We start from the raw sequence: 15,220 nt of genomic DNA on the forward strand, positions 1-15,220 counted from the left end.
TGAAGAAAATAAAAGGCTCTTTACTAGCTGACGCCTATGTGTTTTTATGGGATTTTTTTTCACCAGGAAATTGGATATAGGAAAGAACAGACATGTTTTGTTTTTTTTAAAATTCAATTTTATTGAGATATATTCACATACCCTACAGTCATCCACAGTGTACAATCAGCTATTCACAGTACCATCATATAGTTGTGCATTCATCACCAGAATCAACTTTTGAACATTTTCCTTACTCCAAAAAAAAAAAAAAAGTGAAAAGTAACACCCCCAAACATTCCATTCCCCCCCATCCCACCCTATTTTTCATTTAGTTTTTGTCCCCATTTTCCCACTCATCTGTCCATAACACTGGACAAAGGGAGTGTGAGCTATGAGGTTTTCACGATCTCACAGTCACACCATGTAAGCTACATAGTTAGGCAATCATCTTCAAGAATCAAGGCTACTGGGTTGCAGTTCGACAGTTTCAGATATATCTGTCTAGCTATTCCAGTACACTAAAAATTAAAAAAGAATGTCTATATAGCACATAAGAATGCCCCCCAGAGTGACCTCTCGACTCCGTTTGAAATCTCTCAGCCACTGAAACTTTATTTTGTTTCATTTCATTTTCCCCTTTTGGTCAAGGAGATTTTCTCAATTCCCTGATGCCGGGTTCAGGCTCATCCCCGGGAGTCATGTTCCACATTGCCAGGGAGATTTACACCCCTAGGAGTCAGGTCCCATGTAGTAGGGGGGCTTGAGGGGGTAGTGTGTTTACCAGCTGAGTAGGCTTAGAGAGAGAGGCCACATCTCTGAGCAACAAAAGAGGTTCTCTGGGGGTGACTCTTAGGTACAATTATAAGTAGGCTTAGCCTCTCCTTAGAGCAGACATGTTTTGAAATGCAATGATTAATTTCTCAAAGCATAAATCTATAGCTACCATAAATTTGTTGAAAAATTTCATTCTTCTCTTTCATTTTCTTTGTCTTTGTGGAACTATTATATCCTTAAAAATTTGTCTTTACAGCGGTTTTTAATGTTGAGTGGGGGAGGGGATGGAATTTAGGAAAGTAACTCTTAAAGGTCCTCTGGTTGACTTTATTTTGAATAAGTTTTATTTTTACGTACAAAAAAGTTAACATTGTACATTTAATCCAGTTTAGTCAGACTTTTTTAGCCTTTGCCTTTTCCATGTTGGCCACGCGAGCTACAGATTTTGGGCTGAGCACGTTGCCTTTCCAGAGGTGTCAAATCTTATGTCAACCATTGTAGAGGATCCTGATGGCTTCCACCAACCTAGACACAGATTCCTGGTCATTTGAATTAGCCTTAGTGAAGGCAAGGTTGGTACAGATCTTTCTGTGGCATTTTCCTTGATAGTGCAGTAGGGAACCCCATTCCATGCATAAGACAGGCAGGAAGACAGCCAGCTCAGCGGGATCCCCGCCAGCTCATTTTCCACCCAGGTAGGGGCAGTATTAACCCAGCTGGAAGGACAGGAGGTCTCACTGGGAAACCTCCCCTATATCTGCAGCCTTCTTTTCAGCCTGGGCCAACCTCCGCTGTTTCTTTCTTGCCTTGGCTCTGGGCTGTACCCATGGACCAGCTTGAGTGGCTGAGTGGCGTCTAAGTCCTGAGTGTATCGGCCTTCAACGTCTTGTAGAGGTGGATAGCTCTTTGCTGCGCAGTTGGACGCATGAGTCTTACGAGAAAGGGGAAGGGGAATTATGGGTAATATGTTTGTGACCTCGGAAATTGTGAGAACTTTTAAATCATGAAAGAAAATGGAATTCTGGCCACTTTAACCCTAGTACCAGAAAACGATTCTGGTGGGCTGTACAAATGTGGCCGAGGATTTTTTTTTTCTTACTAAACTCCTCCCCCTTTTAGCCCCATCCTGTCTCGTGCCCTGGTGAGACTTACAGGAAGCCTTTCGTGATCTAAAGGTGCTCTATGGCCTTGTGGAGGGAGGCGATAGGTCAGCGTGTGCTTGCCTTTTGAATTATTAAATCTGTAGACTCCATCAGAAACAGGAAGACCAAACTCAAAAGAATTTAAAGACAATTAAAAATAAAAAACAACCCCTCCCAGGTGGGGTTCTGCAGGGCATGGCATTGGCTCTGTCTGAAGAGTTCAGTGTATCAGGGTCTTAGGAACGTGCTTTGGCTTGAAGTTACTTACTGGTTTAGAGCACTGGCTCTCAAGCGGTCCCCAACCAGCAGCATCAGCGTCCCCTGGGAACTAGTCAGAAATGCAAATTCTTGAGTCTCATTCCTGGCATCTGAATCAGAAACCCGGGAGTGGGGCCTGGACAGTCTGATTTAACATGCCCTCCGGGTGAGTCTGATGCCAGCTAACCAGTTTAGATGGTCACGTAGACTCCTACAGAAGTCAAACAATATGGATTTGGGGGTTATTCCCAAAAAGCCCGGAAAGCTGTCTCCCAAAGGAGCTATAGCTTCGATGACTTGCTGCTGGCCACCTAAGGCTTCCAAAAAGAGAACCATCCCTCCAGCATCACTGCCGAAAGCCATGTACGCCAATGGCCATCGTTGAGCGGCTTCAACCTCAATTTGGGAAAGTAGCCAACTGAACCCAAAAGCACGATTAAATCTTGGAGGAAAACATAGCTCGTCTTATTTTGCATTGTGCAAAGAAGTAACACGGCCACTGTATTTGGATGCTAGTGAAAATAGCAGTTGGCATTCTGGGGATTTTCTACCAGTCTTTATTCAGAGTGCCTGTGGGTATGTATTTAACCCAGTCGCGCTCATATTGTATGTGCTGCTCTGGACTATGCACCTTCTCTTTCCCTCCATTTTGAGAGATCCCTAGGACTGAAGGTGGTGGGGGGCCCGGCAGGATTTGAGTTCAGGCTGTCAGAGGTCCCAGCCCTCTGAGAAAGTTGGGGGCTGGAGCATAGGCTCTCAGGAGGTCATTTTCCCATGGCGTTTGGCATTGGTGCTACGGGCCTGTGCTGAACCTTCTGTTAAGGGGGAAAGGCAGGGGGAGCCACTCCATTGCCATTTAGATTCCCTGACTCTGCAAGCTGTTGAATGTTGGTTTTTCATGTGCTGCCTGGAATAGAGCCGTCTGATTCTTTCCTCCCGAACAATGGCTGTTTTTATGAGTTCTTACTTCTCCCAGGCCATGTCCCGCACAATGAAACCTTTTCTTTTCCATTTGTTTAAGCTGATGGACCTTACAGACTGTGTCTGGTTGACTTTTTATCTAATGTTTACAGTTAGTGTTGTATGATAGCTGAGCTTGTTCTTTGTGTAAAGAGAAAAGGTGGATGATGGAACCTCCCCCATACCCCCACCCCCCAAAAAAGATACTCTATGACAGAGAAAATTCCTCGGTCCCATTCAGAATTAGGAGTCAAGTTGGTAGTAAACAGAGAGGGTAAAGGGGGAATTGGAGCAAGTGGCTGCTGCTGAGGTTGGGGTGGGGAGTCACCCCTTTGGTGGCTGAGCTAAGTATAGTCTCCGTTGGGCCCCCATTCTGAGGTCTCTTTTCCTCCTGGATCCAAGTAAAGGCCTAAGAAATTCTTATTGAGGAGCCACCATCTCTCTATCCCCGTCTCCAGCATCCAGGCCTAGAGGAGCCAACAAAGGCTGGGCTGGAGCCAGGGTGGAGGGCCTGCTCTAGGCCAAGTCCACGCCGACCTGGCCTGACCTGGTGGTCAGCTACAGCAGGCCTAAATTGGCCTGAGCAGAGAGGTTTCCCAAATGCAGGGCCACTGCCCTTCCTCCCTCCCTGAGCTGTCTTCCCTGATTGCAAATGAGAGCCTCAGGCCCCCATCCACCAAGGATTCACTGTTTTTTCCACAAGGAAGATGGATTTACTGCCTGTCTCACAGAGGTGGGAATGAAAAATCTCTGTCCCTGCACACAGTGTATGCTAGTCTAACACTTATTGAAGCTGGGACAGAAAACACTGGGATGCCCAAAGGTCTGCTTTTGAGTTTAGCAGGAATTTCCCTAAACATTGGCTCTTCCTCATTCTTCCCTGTTCTCCAGGACAGTAACATGGAGTCTTTACTATTCATTGAACATCTGCCATTTGCCATTTGGACGTCAAGGGCACAGAATAGACAGGCACCTGTCCTTTGAAGCTTACATTCGTTTGTGTTAGTGTTTGTGTGTGTCTGTGTGTGTGAGAGTGTGTGTGGAGCTGTTTGATTATATCAGTAACAACAGCTACCATTTGTCGAGAGCTCATTATGTGCCAAGTATGGTGCTAAGCATATAGCCAAGGTGATCACCAAATGTCTGTGGAGTGAATAACCTCATTCAGTCCTCTCTGTGGCTCAAATCAGGCCTGGCTTCGTGGCCTCCTTGCTGTACTGCCTGGTGCTGTCCCCAGCCCTGTAAGCAGAGGCAGGTGTGGGCTGCACAGCGCGAGCCTAGCTGGCCAAAGCCAGGAGTTTGGGTTTTATTTTAGTAATGATGGGAAGCCACAGGTGGGTTTAAGCAGGGGAATCAGCAGTAACTCACCCCAGCTCACCTGCTCACCATCTAACCAGTCGTATAATGAGACCAAGAACCAAGGACTGTGCCCGGAAAGAAGAGCATTCCATCAGAAGATGTAAATGGATGATTATTTTTTTATATAAAAATGGCCTTCAGCTCTTTTACACCATCATACTTGTTCGCAGCATGCTTGAAGCATTTTGAAGGTATAAATTCCAATTTTATGTATGGTGGAGAATGGAATTACTTAGTCATTTTATTTTCTAAAGCAACTGCAACCAAGTCAGTGAGAGGTGAATCATTTCCGACTCAGCAGACTATCATTGACATGATTATCTCTGAACATTAGATAATAATATATTAGCTCTCTGTGTTTAAAGCCATAGACTTAAAAATTAAAAAAGAAACCACACAGCAAAATAGGCTTTTTTTTCTTTGGGTGTACAGTTCTATGAGTCTTAACATATGTATAGAGTCATGTGACTACCACGAGGCTATAAAATTGTTCCATCACCCCTTCCTGCGCCTACCCGCTTATAGTTACTCCTCTCATAGCCTATTTTAAAAATTCAATTTTATTGAGATATATTCACATACCATACAATCATCCATGGTGTACAAGCAGTTGTTCACAGTACCATTATATAGTTGTGCATTCATCACCACGATCAATTTTTGAACGTTTTCATTACCATACACAAAAAAGAATAAGAATAAAAATAAAAGTTGAAGTAAAAAGAACACCCAAAACATCTCATATCCCCCGTCCCTCCCTACTATTCATTTACTTTTTGTCCTCATTTTTCTACTCATCTGTCCATACACTGGATAAAGGGAGTGTGAGTCACAAGATTTTCACAATCACATAGTCACACTGTATAAGCTATATAGTTATATGATCGTCTCAAGAATCAAGGCTACTGGATTGCAGTTCAACAGTTTCAGGTATTTCCTTCTAGGTATCCTAATATGAAAAACTAAAAAGGGAAATCTTTATATTGCATAAGAATAACTTCCAGAATGACCTCTTGACTCTATTTGAGATCTCTCAGCCACTGAAACTTTGTTTCATTTCTTTTCCCGCTTTTAGTCTAAGAAGGCTTTCTCATTCCCACCATGCCAGAGCCAAGCTCATCCTGGCAAGTCATGTCCCACATTCCCAGGAAGATTTACACCTCTGGGATTCATGTCCCACATAGTGGGGAAGGCAGTGTGTTTACCTGCAGAGTTGGCTTAGAGAGAGAAGGGGCCACATCTGAGCAACAAAAGAGGTTCCCTGGGGGTGACTCTTAGGCACAATTATAAGTAGGCTTAGCCTCCCCTCTGCAGTAACAAACTTCATAAGGGCCTCCAACAGACTTTTAAAAAGTTTTTTTGGTAACAGCTTTACATACTATACAGTTCACTGCTTTAAACAATTCAGTGATTTTTAGTATGTTCACAGAGTTCTCCAACTATCACCACAATCTATTTTAAAACTTTTCCATCTCTTCAAAAAGAAATCCATTAGCAGTCACTCCCCATTTTCCTCCAACCACTCAGCCCTGGGCAACCACTAATTGACTTTCTGACTCTGTGGATTTCCCTGTTCTGAACATTACACATAAATGGAATCCTCCAGTGTGTGGTCTTTAGAGACTGGCTTCTTCACTTAGCATAAGGTTTTCAAGGTTCATCCATGATTCAACACTTCTTTCCTTTTTATTGCAGAATAATATTTCATTGCATGGATATACCACATTTTGTTTGTGCATTCATCCATTTATGGACATTTGCGTTGTTTCCATTTTTTTTGGCTCTTATGAATTATGCTGCTGTGAACATCTGCTTATAAGTTTATGTGTGGATTTATGTTTTCATTTGTCTTGGGTATATACCTAGGAATGGAATTGCTATTTCATATGGTAAGTCTATGCTTAACCTTTTAAGGAACGGTCAGACTGTTTTCCAAAGTGGCTGTCCCATTTTACATTCCCAACAGCAATGTATGAGGGTTCCAATCTGTTCATATCCTCATCAACACTTGTTATTATCTGTCTTTTTTATTACAGTCATCCTGGTGGCTGTGAACTGTTTTGATTTGCATTTCCCTAATGGCTGATGACGTTGAGTATCTTTTCATGTACTTTTTGGCCATCTGTCCCATAGACTTTTAAAATTATCTTGTTTGGCTGAAAGATATCTTGGATGTGTCTCCTCAACAAATGCTTAAAATGTGTTAGTAAAAGCAGAAACACTTTTTTCTTCCACATCTTTGATTTTTAAATTATATTGAATACATTTATTTACAGATTATTTCATCCAGGTGACTGTTAGAAGGCTGTCTAACTTACAATTTCTTTTTTTGTTCTGTTCACTCAGAAATCTAGAAAAAAGGTTAAAAATTCCTGCTTTTTAATGTGGTCCCATACAATTATGCTATTTATTTATTTAGGTATCTGAAGCTTTAACTGTTTGCCACCATGGGATATGCTATTGAGGACTTTGGGTATTTTTTTTTTTTTGAAATTCAGGATTCTTGCTCTTCTCTAGCCCTGATTGTGATGATAGATTGCTCTGCATCCTCTTTTAATACCTTTAACCATGATATTTCTATTTCTAATACTGGAGTTGTAAAAATAAAAATCTGGTGTGAGAGAGACAGTACCAAAATTGCCTCAGTCAGACGAGCCCTCAGTCTTAAATGGATTCAAACCAACCTGTAACCTGAGTCCCACAGAGCTGCTATGAATAGAACAGGGCTTGGTGAAGGGCACCTTCTGCCTCCCGGGCCAGCTCACGTTGAGCAGCTTCATGACTCCTGGAAGTAGGGCAGTGATGCATTCTAAGATGCACTGAAATTATTAAATCACTTTGAAACCCTAAGTGACTCTGGTATTTAGACCAACTAGGATGCCCAGCGCTACTTTGGACATTAAGGAATAATGGAATATATATTTTTTGTAAATGTGGCCCAACTGTAGGCTGGAGGACTGGAATCTTAATTTCATGTAAGTGTTTTCCCCATGTTGACTGACAGGAAGCTCAGATTGAATGTTGGGAGTAGCAGAAAGTGAAAGCCACTCCACATCCATCTTCTTCCATGCTTTCCTCTTTCCAAACAGAGTCCCAGTCTTGTTCCACTCTTGAGCCTCTGCTTTGGATCATGCTAGGTGGGTGAGGAGGGGGAGAGGCAGAAGGGGGTTCTTCATGGGTCCAGGCCAGTCCCAGTGGCCTCATTCTCCTTGCCATGGGCCATTGTGATTAGGACAAACCTACCGTGGCTGCTGCCGAGGAGGGTTTTCCTCTGATAAGGAGACAAATGAAGCGACTCCCCCCTCCTTCCTTTGGACAGTGTCAGGTCTGCAGGTAAGTCCGGAATCTGCTGCCTTCATCTTGTGACTTGGGGAAAGCCATCCCAAAGCCAAAAGGCTGCGGAGGGAGGGATTTGGATGCTGGGGTTGGCTCTGTCTCCTCTGAATCTTGGGCAGGTCGCCTGTCCCTCCTCCATCAAGTTTCCTGTGACCTTGAAAATTTACCACATTTAACTTGCTGTCAGCTGGTCCCTTGTTTGTATGTTTGAGCTTTTTCTTAAGTAGTTGAAGAAACCAGAAAATACAAGCAACAAGCAGTTAAAGATGTTTTCCTTTTTGAGGATTTGTTTTACCTCTCTGTACTTTATTACACATCTTCTAAAATACGGAAGATTTCTTACATGTTTCTAATGCACACATAACATTAACAGTAATTCCTTAGTTTCATCCAAGACACAATACATAATCAGATTTTTCCAGCTTTCTCAAAACTTTTGTGAACAAATATGTCTCTTGTCCTTTTTTTTGCTATATATTTTAAATATAGTTTTTATTAGTGAAATTGTAGGTCTATAGAAAAATCATGCAGAAAATACAGAGTTGACATTTTCATTTTAATTGTTAATAAACCTGAACATGTAGTTCAGTGAGCTTTTTTTTGAGGTTGAGTTCAAACTTTACTTCCTCCTTTACTCCTCCCCACATTTGCCCTTTGCCGACAGTGGAATTAGTTTTTCCACCTTTGCGCTCTCTTGGCTGGGCTATACTTCTCTTACTGCTCTACACAGTGGGCAATTTCTTGGGAAGTGAGACCTGTATCCAGTGTTTGGACAAATTACCCCTCCAAGCCTATCTCCTCATTTTTTAACAATGTAGACAGTACTCATGTTGCCTGGCAGTTGTAGACATTAAATGAGATAAGGTTTGTTTGTAAGTGCCTGTGGGTGCTTAAATTCTATTTTATCATGTTCATCTTTGTTATAACTAGTCATTCACATAACTAAGGACTGGAAGGAACTGTTAAGGCCAACCAGTCCTGTCTCCTGCTTCATCAGGGATTTCCCCTGACATCCAGTGTGGTCGTGCCTGTTGAATTTTGGGCCATTTGAATTCAGTGAACCTTTCTGTGAAACCCACCCCCACCTCCTCACCCCAGCATCTGGTAGAGTGATTTGCATGCTTTTAAATTATTCCATTTGACTTAGCCATTCCATATCTAGGAACCTATCTTTAACTTCCACAAAGCTGACTGCACAAAGTTGTTTGTCGGGGATATTCATTCCAGTACATAGTGAAAGATTTAAAACTGCCTAATTACCGCTACAAGGCAACTGGTTACGTTATGGTCCATCCAGTGAATTGTTGTGCATCTGTAAAAATCCAAGACATCTCTCCATGCATTTATAAGGAATAATACAAGATGTAAGCAAGAAAAGCAAAGTGCAGAACTGCGTCAAGTATGCTATCATTTATATTAAAAAAGCATGAATCTACTATATATCATCAAAACTTAAGATACCTTAGGTACTAAGGCACACCATGCATTTTAGGAGATTTACTCTTTACCATTTTGGACTGTGATTTTTTTTTTAAATAAACCAAGTGCACATTTACCTAATTAAAAAGAAATCAGAGGTATATATATTTATGAGGTAGGTAGGCCTTGGACTTTGGGGAAGATTTTACCATTTCCCCCTGCCCCAGGATGGGAACCAGTTAACCATATCTTAGGAAGATAGCTCCTTGTCTTCCCCAGTGGGCTTTCTGGTAGTGTTTTATGAATTTTAATAAAATCTTAAAAACGGTGGCTTAGTGAGAATGTGGCTTGTCCCCTCCCTGTGCCTTATTTAGTTAGAGCACAGGCATCTTCTTTCCCTTTGTGCATTTCTGTGCATTTTCCTGCAAGAATATATGTGGTAGGCCACATATAATTAATTTTCCTTAATATTTCTTAAGTATTTTAAAAATCATTCAACTCAGAGAGCTTATTATGTTCTAGGAGGAAATTTAAAGTAACCGTTTTCAGGGTGTTTTTTTTTTCCTATGGAGAGGCAGCTAGCTATGGTGAAGACCATACTAGGCAAGGTTTTTGGTAACTTTGATTTTTGTGCTGGCTTCACAATGCACTTTTGTTGCTTCAGTTTCCCTTTCTGTGAAATGGGAATGGTAATAGTTGCTCCACCTACTTTGCAGATTTGTAAGGAATGAATGAGATAATAATTTACATAAAAGTGGCATATGCTTAGTATGTGCAAGAATACGGTATCTGAAGGCAATGAGGGACAGTATCGCGTGTACATAGCAGTGCTTCTGAATGTGCTTTGTTGGTATTTAGCACTTCTTCTGAAAGAGTCATTCAAATATTGAAAGGGCAACTCTATGAAAATATAACAAAAATTGCTTTAGGTGCAGTTAAAATGATAAATGTCAACCGAAGGGTCATGCCTTGGCATTTCCCTTTGCATTTGGGAGAGTGGAGACAGGGTAGCTTTGAAAATGCTGCCAGTGTAGTAACTTAATGAGGGGAGGACTGCCTGTTTTCCAGTCAGGGCTTCACTTAGCAATCTCACTGGTTTATAATTGCAGTGTCTCATCGAGGAAAAGCTTTACATTAACATTGAATGTTTGTCAGGTGTTTTTTGCAGTCCCTTGGGGATGTCATCGGCTTCAATTCAGAGTTGAATAAAAACTGAGCCTTGGAGAGCTTTAATGAGTTTTGCAGAAGGACGCTGTGAAAACTGGAGAGAGATCTTCAGGCCTTTGGGTTGACCTAAAGTCTATTTTATTTTTAAAACTCTTATTTTGGTATAATTTTACATTTACATAAAAGTTGCAAAGACAGTACAGAAAGTTCCCATACACCCTTGCCCCAGCTTCCCCTAATGTTAACATCTTACATAACCATTGACTTTTTTTTAGAAGAACGATGGATTTGTGTGTACACACACACACGTGGACACATTTGCACACACACACGGCGCATGAGAGGCAGCTCTGTTATCTTTCGGTGTTTTGATAGCCCATCACACTTACATCTCCTGGGTACCAAATGGGCTCTGGCCATGGCAGAAGCAGGCAAGGAGCTACTGTAAATCTGAAGTTCTAAAGCAGGAGATATGGGGAGAACAATCAGCTGTCTGGAGAGCTCTGAGTATCATGTGAACTCAATGCCACTTGAACTTTATTTAGTAGAAGATTGGCCTGAGATACTTAATATAGCCTTCCCAGCTATCATGTGAAAATTCCATTCTGCTCAAGTACAAATACAAGGGAATTTGGGAATGCTCCCTTTAGCTTGGTCTTATCCTGTCATCTCACTTCTTTCCCACCTAATTTATGAATCAGAAGACCAACAGTATATACCAGTTTATTAATTTTTGAATCAGGAACAACAGCCATCTGCCTGGATTTTAGCCTTATCCAGTAGTACTTTGCCCTGGAAGTGGTCCAGGTTGCTTTGGAAGGGGAGATTGAATCCAAGTGATGACAGCCTTTGGCACTCACTCCGGGACTTAGGAGGGAGCCCATACCCTTCTAAGATGTTGCTGATGCCATCCCTCCAGAATGCAGTTGTCTCTTTGGTGGAGGCTGGGAGACAGCTGCTTTTGGCCAGGGTTACCCAGCTGTGGTGGAAGGGGACATTGAAATGGCAAGAAAGGTCATGGCCAGACCCTGCTTATGTGGGTGCTCTAGGGTCCTAGAGCAGACAAAGTTTGTGACAGTGGTAGGTCACCTAATACACCCACTCTCATACGGATGAAATGGAATTTTCCGGAAGCAGGAGTAGAACGCTGCCAGATATTCATGTGGAAATCTCTTATTCTCTTGGGGAACTGTTGGTGTTAAAGGGACACCCTCCTAGTGGAGATGCAATGCAAAATACTTTAATGCTTTTAATTTCTTTTGGTTAAGGATAGATTTTTTTTTTTTCAATTTTGAATAACTTTTTTTTCTACTCGGGCCAATTTCAGAAAAATAAACTATATATCCACATGTTAAATGAAATCCTAATTATGCTTTGGCTTTTTAACAAATATACTTGTCTCAGAAACTTTCCATTTTTAAAATTTGGACTTTCAGAAGCTACAAAACCTGCTTAAATCAATATAATTACACTGCTGGGCCTCTGAGTAAGCTTTGTATTTGACTAATAACATTTCAGAGGTTTGTTTATTTTTAATGGTTTAATGTTTTTTAACTGACCGTGTAAGCTACTTATTTGTGAAATATGGGTTGTGTCAATGCTGTCTGTATCCCTTAAAACAGGTATTTTGCTGTTGAGAAAGAGCAAAACAGTGCCAGGTCGTTTTAACAAAGACTCTTTAGTCTGCTGCAAAATATGATTTTCATCAGTGAAGGTTTCATTTCATTGGGAAAACAGTGCCTGGCACTCCTTTCCCTCAAGCCAGGATGGACTACCCCTCACCCCCCTGAGGAGTTCTTCAGGCTCAGCAGGCTGGAATGAAAGAACATTTATGTGTCTTACTGGAAGGGTATGCTGTGAATTTTCACTTGTGTTTTCTCACTCCCCATGACCACCTTGGGAGATCATGTTATTATGTCTTGTTTTTTAGATGTGGAACATACACTTCAGCAAATTTAAGAAACTCAACCAATGTAGTGAGTAGTGAGGTTAGAATTCCAAGCCTGGTTTTCCAATCCTCAATCTAGTGTTTATTTTCCTAGACCAGGGTCAGCAAATAATGGTCCATGGCCCAAATCTGTCCTACAACCTGTTGTAAATAAAGTTTTATTGAAACACAGCCACACCTATTTGTTTACATATTGCCTGTGGCTGCTTTCATGCTACAACAGCGGAATTGAAAAGCTGCACAAATACTGTATTGCTTGCAGAGCTTAAAATAATTGGCTGTTTTGCTCCTTATAGAAAATGGTTGCTGTTTCCTGCCCTAGACCATAGCTGAAGAAGCATTTAGTTTCTCTCTATCCGACTTTACTTCCAGGAAAGCCTTTGTGAATGAGTCCTTGCTCTTCTGAAAAGGTGTGAGCCATACACAGCCAAGCTAGACAGCAGGGGAGGGCAGCACAGCTGTGTCACTTTGTCTAAGGAGAATGAATGATGCTGCCCGACCCTTCTGGTGGGTTAAAGATGGCCACACTGCTGTGAAGAGGTTTACATCCATTCTCCTTGAGTTTAGGCTTGCCTTGTGACTTATTTTGATCAACAGATGACAGCAAAAGTGACACTGTGTAACTCTGAAGACTCAGTCTGAAGAGATCTGTGGTTTCTACCTCATGCTCTGGACACTCCCTCCTGGTATCCAGCCGCCATGTGTGAAGCCCAGGCAGTCACAGGGAGAGACCACGTGAATCGATATAGAGGATCCAGCCTTCCTTCTGTCCCTGCCAAGGTGCCAGACACACGAGAGAAGCCATTTCAGGTGCTCCAGCCCTTTCCACCCTCCGACTACAACTCTTGAGAGACCCCAAGTGAGAACAACAGAACCACCCTGCTGAACCTCTGCCACTCCACAGAATTGCCAGAGATAATAAATGATTGTGGTTTTAAGCCTATAAGTTTTGGGATGGTTTGTTAATACAATAATAGGTAACTGAAAGGCCCCCAAACCAAGGTGAGAGAGGACCTGGGGAAGAGCACAAATGCCTTCTAGATTACTGTTGTAGTCACTCATCACAAATGTGTGAATTTTCTCACAGACTTAACAAGTGGGGAAAAAAATTTGAACTTACTGAGTTACCCTTTCTTGTCTGAGGTAACAGAACCAATGAGATGCCTAAGAACTAAAAAATATTATCACCAGGATCTGGGAAGCTACCATGTGATTCTAGACTAATAATAGAATGCAGCTTTATTATGAACTTACCATGGAAAAGCAAATGAATAATAAACATTTTAAGTAGCTTACAGAATGTTTCCCAAAATACCGAAGTTAAAATATTTGTGCATAGACTTCCTGGAAATGAAAAGCTTTTCTAAAAATGACGTATAAATTTACATAACCTTAGAATATCAAGATTATTAAGGTATGTTTCCAACTGGTTAAGTAGCTGTACTTTTTTTTCATAGTTATTTCATATCGAACTTCAGTTTGATACTGTTTGATTCCAATCAGATGTCATGGAAGTGTGGCTTAATGACATAGGCTTTCAAGCATGTGCCTTCCTGCACATCTCAACCTATTGTGTTTGTTTGCACTGAGATTCCTTATCATCTGGCAACAAAGCACTGTAATGTCAAAGCCCACCCTTTCATTTAACTTACTGAGCATCTTAAGATGGACTTTGCAGCCTACAGGACACCTGCCGGCATCGATTATTTGCCTTCTGGATAAAGGCCAAGGTCTTTTCAGCGTGGGGTACAGGACCAGGGCTATTTTATCACACAGTTACATGGATTCCAATGTTAGTGGTGCCTTCTGGAGTTGTGTGATGAGTCTGTATCTGCCCCTGCCTGCCTCTTCAGTTTTATCCTTTGAATCTTAAGCTCCCCACAGATTGAACCTTTTAGGATTTTCTTGCTCCTTCTGCCTAAAAATACCTTCTCTACCTTTCCAGCTTAACAAACAAAAGTCACCCCAAAACCTTCCTGGTTGTAAACCAGTGTCGGAAATAAAGCGGTACCTGTAAGGGAATAAACGCTCTCTCGGTTCTGGAGGAGAAAAGAATTTATTTACGATCTTGCAAGATGGGGCGTCCAGCCAAACACGCGGAAGGCTGGCGCCCCAGAGGAAGAGAATGGCGATGTTTAAATCTCCTACTCCTAATTCGCAAGTCCCTCCCCTGTTTCCCCATTGACTGGGTACTACAGAGGTTACAGCCTATCCGAGAACACTAACTAATTCATCTTTTGAGATTTTAATTTGTACAGCCAATCCCAGAGAGCCAACTAGCTCATTATTGAGATTTTGAACTGATTAGCCAATGCCCCCCCCAAATTTTTATTTTTTTGCTGTGAGTTCCCGCCTCTGATACTACCTCATGTCTCTTTACATCAGGCAGATTCTCTCTTCTCTTTGTCTGGGGCTTGTTTAAACTGGTTTTGCCTCCATTTCCCTTATTCCATGCTGTCTCTATGTGAAAACGAAACTTATTCCTTTCTTACAGATTCCCTCCTCTTTCTTTTTTTAAACACTTTTAGTTTTCACATTTTAGATTCTCAAATTTGCTAAGGGCTTTTTCACATTCCTCATAGCTTTAAACTCATTAGGAACTTTCTGGGGAACCCCTATACTATCTACAAACATTTTTTTTATTGAAGGAACTAGGTACACTTTGTACATTTTTCTTTTCTCCTTTGCCTTGGGTTGGTACTTTTTTATTACTTTCAAATGCCAGGGTAAATGAGATAGCCAATTGAACCAGAGCACAGGTTCCTCCCCACCTTTCAGGTAGTGTTGGCCAGAGGATGCCCTTCCCACAGTACCACCAGAGGTCTGCTCGGGGTATAGTTAGGCTGGAGAAGTTGCCAGTACTATCCTTGCTCAC

At 41.8% G+C, this 15,220-nt stretch overlaps 1 protein-coding gene and 1 pseudogene across 2 annotated transcripts in view; one reads left to right on the forward strand and one right to left on the reverse strand.

Moving 5' to 3' along the window:
• TRAK1 (trafficking kinesin protein 1) overlaps positions 1–15,220 on the forward strand; it is a 198,558-nt gene that overhangs the window by 29,228 nt on the left and 154,110 nt on the right. The window lies entirely within an intron of this gene.
• LOC119526618 lies at positions 1,149–7,255 on the reverse strand (annotated as a pseudogene).

The sequence above is a fragment of the Choloepus didactylus genome, chromosome 1 (assembly GCF_015220235.1).
Source record: "Choloepus didactylus isolate mChoDid1 chromosome 1, mChoDid1.pri, whole genome shotgun sequence".
Taxonomy (NCBI): Eukaryota; Metazoa; Chordata; class Mammalia; order Pilosa; family Megalonychidae; genus Choloepus; species Choloepus didactylus.